General features: G+C 47.5%; 1 protein-coding gene across 2 annotated transcripts in view; it reads right to left on the bottom strand.

Annotated features, from left to right (window-relative positions):
- The window catches only part of CACNG2 (calcium voltage-gated channel auxiliary subunit gamma 2), a 181,532-nt gene that overhangs the window by 87,335 nt on the left and 87,416 nt on the right, over positions 1-6,781 (bottom strand). The gene's annotated exons all lie outside the window — the stretch shown is intronic.

Here is a 6,781-nt window from a genome sequence, read left to right on the forward strand (position 1 = left end):
AAGTCAACTAATAGTCTAGCATCTAACCAATGAAGTTCAGAATAGCAAGCAGGCAGGCAGGCATATTCAGAAAGGTAAAATCAAACCCAGTGCAAGGTCAGGCATAAGTAGATCAGGACTCAACCAATGTCAGAGCATTCAAGGAATGAAGAACAACTGAAAGATGACCACTTATAGACATTGTTCTCAGTAATTTGTCAGAGAGTGCATCTACACTGTATAAATAGTGCAGTTTGACACCACTTTAACTGCATGGCTCCATCCTACAGAACCCTAGGATTTGTCTTTGGCAGAGAAGGCAAAAGACCTTGTAAAACTACAAATTCCAGGATTCCTTCAGATGGAGCTACATCAGTTAACATGGTGTCAAATTGCATTATTTCTACAGTGTAAATGAACCCGTAGCAAGTTCTGAGGTTTTCAGGGATATATCTCAGCAGCTCAGGAGCTGACATTCCTATACCAGCTCTCCCTGGGAGGAGGGACCTTTACTTGAGGTCTTACTCCTGAAATGCTCCTATATTGAAGAGACCTCCCATCATGCCACGTGCTCCTCCAGGCAATCTGAAGCTGAGACTCTCCTTTGGGAGACTGGGAACAGGTCTAGCCTACTACATTTGATTATGAGGCCATGCCACCTTCATCCAGTAGGTACTACCTTCTGTATGGAGATCCTGGGTTTGTAAAAACAGCAGGTTCCTCGAAATCAGGGTGCTCACATTTCTCCAACATAGGCATGAATATTGCTTCATTTGACTGCTATTGTCTATTCATTTTTGTACACCCTACTGGAACCTGTTTTGTGGAACAGATTTTTTAAATAAGGAAATAAATAAAAAAAAAAAAAAAAAGAGATCAAAACGGAGTTTTTTTTTTTTTTAAAAAAAAGACTGGGACAATAAGAAAAGTATTGGGCGGTAGGTGAGTTTCCCATTCCAAAGGGAAAGAAAGTATTTAAAATGAATATGTTTGCATGCTTGACAGATAGGAAAAAATAATAATAAAGGGGAGCAGTCACAGACATGTGGCTAAAAATGATTCGGGAGAAAGTGGCTAAGAGCTGCCATTTTACTATCAGGTGACATTGGAATGGAATGAATAAAGCTGCAAATAAAATTGAGTTTATTTACCCAACTATTGAATTTATTTCCATTTTATGGTGTTTCTTTGAATTTTTATCTTCACAGTAACCTTGTGACATGTATTAGGATGAAAGAGAGCATGATTAATCCAAGGTCACCCAGAGAATTTCATGGCCAAGTGGAGACTTGAACCTGGGCCTCCCCAGTCCTAAACTATATTCTATAGCAGCCTGTGGCTGTCCTGTACCAGCCACATATCTTTGTACTCCAACTCTTCAGCTGTTTCTCACTGAAAACTATTTTGCTGCAGACTTAGCCTCTTGTACTGAAATGTATCAACATTAAAGGAAAAGAGATGAGGACTGTTCCTGATTCATTGTCACTGAATCCATTAGAATGGTCATAGGGTAACTTTGGAAAATGTGCTCTCCCCCTGCCAAAGTGTGGAGGGGGTTAGTATGCATGGCAAAAGCCTATGGACGTTGGCATGGTAAGCGCATGTCTTGAGGCTGTGATTCAGCATATTCTTTCATTGCGGCAGTATGCTAATCTCAACAAAATTCAAATGAAGTGCTTACTGTGGTTGGCTTGCTACATATGCTCAGGGTTTGGTTGAGGACTTGCAATCTTCCGTCATGGATCAGTACATAAAAGCATGGCTTGGCTGAGAAATCAGGGTGACTTTCAAGGTCTGATAACTCACAGATCACCAGGATTAAAAAACTGAACATTGCTTATGCTGTGTGCCACTGGAAATTTAAGAATCTCTGCCTTCCAGTAATATATAGTCTGTGCTACTCCTTCTAACAGGGTACATTATTTAGAACGGCAATGTTTTGATTATTGACTTCTTTCCCTTCCATTTTCAGCTTCTCTGTGATCACAGGGATCACAGTTCTGAAAAAGTGTAGTCTATCATTGATAGGCCTGGAATGATGCCAAAATACACATCATGATTCTAGTAACAATTCAGGGTAAATGAGAAATAGGAAAAAAGAAGCAGCTACATTTAAGATCTACTGGGATATAAAAGGGTGAGGTCTAATAAAATGAGCTCTTGGAAATGTTACTTTTTCCAACTGTAATTCACAGACTCCCCATCCAGCATGGGCAGCTGGGGAAGTTAGTTGTTTGGATTACTGTTTCTATAATCACACAATTAACACTGGGATTTTGGGGGAAATAATCCAAACTGTAATGTGGTAAAAAAAAAGAAAGAAAGAAAGAATAAGATTTGTTTACACAAAAAAAGTCTTCATAAATACCAGCCACAGAATGTCCAAGAGGTATGCTGCAACCCTCTATATCAGTATGTGTCCGGGTGTTGAACTTTATGCCACAAACCCTGTCGCTGCTCCTGTGCAATGCCAGGTCGATCAACAACAAGACCCACATCCTCCACGATCTGTTGGAGGACAGTAATTGCGACCTGGCTTGCATTACCGAGACCTGGCTTGGGCCTGAAGGTGATGCTGTGTGGGCTCAGGCCCTGCCTGCCGGGTTCTCGGTGAAGGACCAGCCCAGGTTAGGTGGGCGGGGGGGTGTGGCCTTGTGTTAGAATCCTGTTAGTATTCTACCAGATAGTGTTTTGTAGTGTAGTATAGTAGTTGGGGGATGATGGGGCTTTAGCTGCAGTAGAAGAGTAGATAGTGATAGTAGTGCATAGCAGGGCCTGGTGTCTTATCTGGTGGCCTTGAGGGCCTGGCTCTCCGAGCGCTCAGAGCTGGGAATGTGCTTTCACTTCTGTGGGAACCAGGTGGGGCTTCGCTTGGCGGGTCTCTGCTTGAGAGGGGTTTTGGCTTTTGGGGATTCTGTTACTTTGTCTTTGGGAGGGTGTGGTTAGTCTCAGCTAAGAAGCTGAGTGAGGCACATGTCTGATTCTGGATCTATCAATAAAGTGCTGTTGATTATATCAATCAAGCTGACTGGTTGATTGTCTGGGATTCTGGGTGCTAACTCTGACACCTTGATACATAGGAACACCTTGTCCCTCACCAGGAACCACATCCGACAGACATCCTATATCGAGTGTATTTACCTGACCCTAAAGGCTAGGGATAGTGTAGGGATTCTGTTGGTGTATCGGCCACCCCGTGCGCTAGCGGACTCCCTTAACGAGCTGACACAGCTGGTTGCTGAACTGATGTTGGAGACGCCCAGGCTACTTGTCCTGGGTGACTTCAACATCTCCCTCACGGCCAGCTATGTTCCACCCGGTGCGGCTCGGGAATTCATGGATACCATGGCGGCCATGGGCCTGTCCCAGCTGATTGTGGGTCCTACGCATTGTGCGGGTAATACTCTTGATTTGGTCTTCTGTTCGGATGCGGAAAATCCGTGGGCGGAAATAACCAATATTTCCCCCCTGTCATGGACGGATCATTTCCTGGTGGAGGCAAATATCAAGGTCTCTACCCAGATCCCCCCCGGGGGTGGCGGACCAGTTAGGATGGTCCACCCTCGAAGGCTGATGGAACCCATAAGGTTCCAGGAAGCTTTAGAGGGAAACATGGTTGGAAGTGACGGCGATTCTGTTGATGCCCTCACCGGTATCTGGAATACCGGTCTCTCTAGGGCTATACACAGTATCGCTCCCAAGTGCCCTCTCAGGCCCGCTTCCAAACATAAGCCCTGGTATACGGAAGATCTCCGGGCGAGGAAGCGGGAACTGCAACGGCTAGAGTACCACTGGCGGAAACACCTTCACTTAGACGACAAGGCTCTCCTAGACCAACTGTTAGAGGACTATGGAGAGGCAATACGAGCAGCTAAGAACTCATTCTATGGTGCTCGTGTCGCGTCCGCGGAGTCGCGTCCAGCAGAGTTGTTCAGGGTGGTCAGGGAGCTAACTCAGCTCCCTCCTGCCCCGAACCAGATCCTTGATCCTTCTAAGGCCTGCTGCGACAAATTTAATGACTTCTTCATGGATAAAACCTCTCGGATAAGCGAAGGTCTTAACGCCAGCATTCATGCAGAACCTAGTGTAGGGGTATCCAGAGCCTCCGTGGACTCCATTAAACTGGATCGGTTTGAGTTGGTGAGTACCGATGATGTGGACAAGATCCTCGGAAGTGTTCGGAAGACAACCTGCTCTCTCGATCCCTGTCCCTCGTGGTTAGCGGCCCAGGGGGGACCGACGGTAACTTTATTGTTACGCAGGATTATTAATACATCTTTGAGGGAAGGGCAATTTCCATCTGAACTTAAATTGGCCATTGTAAAACCTATACTAAAAAAGCCCTCCCTTGACCCCCTGGTACATAATAATCAGCCAGTTTCGCTGCTACCGTTTTTGGGGAAGGTGATCGAGAGGGCGGTTGCAATCCAGCTTCAGGCGGTCTTGGATGAAACGGATTATCTGGACCCATTTCAAACTGGCTTTCGGGTGGGTTACGGGGTTGAGACGGCCATGGTCGCCTTGGTCGATGATCTCCGTCTGGGTATCGACGGGGGAAGCGTGTCCCTGTTGATACTCTTGGACATCTCAGCGGCTTTCAATACCATTGACCATGGTATCCTTCTGGGGCGCCTGGCAGAGATGGGAATCGGGGGCACTGCACTCCAGTGGTTCCGGTCCTACCTCTCCGGGAGGTCCCAGATGGTGCAGCTGGGAGACGTGTGCTCCGATGAGAGGGCCCTTAAAACTGGGGTCCCTCAGGGAGCCATTCTGTCTCCCATGCTATTTAACATTTACATGAAACCGCTGGGAGAGATCATCCGGAGACATGGGGCGCGGGGTTATCAGTACGCTGATGACACCCAAATAATCTTCTCTATGCCTCCGACTGATGCAGTGACTGAGAATGGCGTCTCTCCTCTCGTGGCCTGTCTGGAGTCGGTAATGGGCTGGATGAGGGAAAACCGACTCAAATTGAATCCAGAGAAAATGGAGGTACTTGTGGTGGGTCCCCCTGGTCCAGAAATGGCGGTAGTTCCACCTCTCCTGAACGGGGCCACGCTCCCTGTGAAGGACTCTGTGCGCAGTCTGGGGGTGCTTCTTGACTCGTCGCTTCACCTGACTGCTCAGGTGAATGCGACGGTCAGGAGCACCTGTTATCAGCTTCGGCTTATTCGCCAGCTGCGCCCATACCTGGCCCAGAGGGACCTTGAAACGGTAGTACACGCTCTGGTAACCTTGAGATTGGATTTCTGCAACGCACTCTACATGGGGCAACCCTTATACCAAACTCGGAAGCTGCAAATGGTACAGAATATGGCAGCCAGGCTGGTCACTGGAACTTCCAGGGCCAGCCATATTACACCGGTGCTTAAAGATCTGCACTGGCTGCCTATTCGCTTCCGGGCACAATATAAGGTGTTGGTAATGACCTATAAAGCCCTAAATGGCTTGGGCCCAGGATACCTGAAGGACCGCCTCTCCCCGTACATTCCGTCCCGCACCCTCAGAACATCTGGGCAGCAACTCCTTAGGGTGCCAGGGGCTAGGCTGTCCTCCACTACGAGGAGGACATTCTCCATCGCCGTCCCGGCCCTTTGGAACACGCTGCCCACAGAGCTCCGCTCGACCACCTCCCTGGCCCAATTTAGAAAGGACCTGAAAACCTTTCTTTTCCATCTGGCATTCCCCGATTGAAGTCCAGTGGGCCTCCCTTCCTCTTCTGTGGCAAAGAGGACGGGCTAACGGGGGTTTTATACCGTTGTTGTTTTAATTGTATTGTTGTAATTTTTTTGTATTTTATTATGCTGTAAACCGCCCTGATCTGTGGAAGGGCGGTATAAAAATAAAATTTTTATTTTATTATTTATTATTATTTATGTTCCTACCCCTTGTTGCAGAACCTACAATTCAATACAAAAAGCTAATATGGAAGGAGAGGAAGTTAACCAAGGTTAAGGAAATTCTATCCTGTGGGCACTGACTTCCTATTTGGCTAGCAAACATCTTCTGCTCCCTGATTAGTGAGTGGAGATAATAGATTGCTTTAAAAAGCATGTAAGAGATTTTTTTTTATATTAAAAATATATTTAAACAGCACTGAACTGTGCTATGGCCTGCAGTCAGGAAAGATTGTCACATGGAACTGAGTCCTGCTTTGCAAATAGGAAAGCTTCTTTGTGGAACTCAGAGTGAATCTACACTGCAGAAATAATGAAGTTTGACACCACTTTAAGTGTTGTACCTCCAGCCTATGGAATCCTTGGATTTGTAGTTTTACAAGGTATTTAGCCTTCCCTGCCAAAGGAGTTTATCAAACGGCAGGAATTTCTCTTAAATTCGAATGAAAAGAAAGGGGCTAGAACGCATTCACTTAAAGTCGCTAGTTTAGCACAATTACATGAATGCGCATTGCATTTGAACTGGCTCACCACTGGTCAAAAAAAGCATACCATTGCCCAAATTTGTGTGTGGCTAGGGATGCCATAACCCGGTGGCCCCTGTGACAAACCCGCTTTTGGGGCCCCCGTCACGGTCACAGTCCGGTTTGGCCCCCTGCCCCCGGCTTGGGGCCCACGCGGTGCCAACCCACCTTTCCCTGCCTCCCCGCGTGGCCACGCCACCCATCTCCTCCTCCTCCTCCATTCGGAAGCGAAGGAGGAGGCAGTGCGTGGGGGGGAGGGTGGCGGGGAGGTGGGGAGGGGGCGCGTGCGTGCGTGCGCAGGAGGCGCATCTCCTTCTCCTCCTCCTCCGTTCCAAGCCTCCCTTCCTTCCTCCTTCCTTCCTCCTCTTCCTTTGCCTC

Source organism: Sceloporus undulatus, chromosome 5, assembly GCF_019175285.1.
Source record: "Sceloporus undulatus isolate JIND9_A2432 ecotype Alabama chromosome 5, SceUnd_v1.1, whole genome shotgun sequence".
Taxonomy (NCBI): Eukaryota; Metazoa; Chordata; class Lepidosauria; order Squamata; family Phrynosomatidae; genus Sceloporus; species Sceloporus undulatus.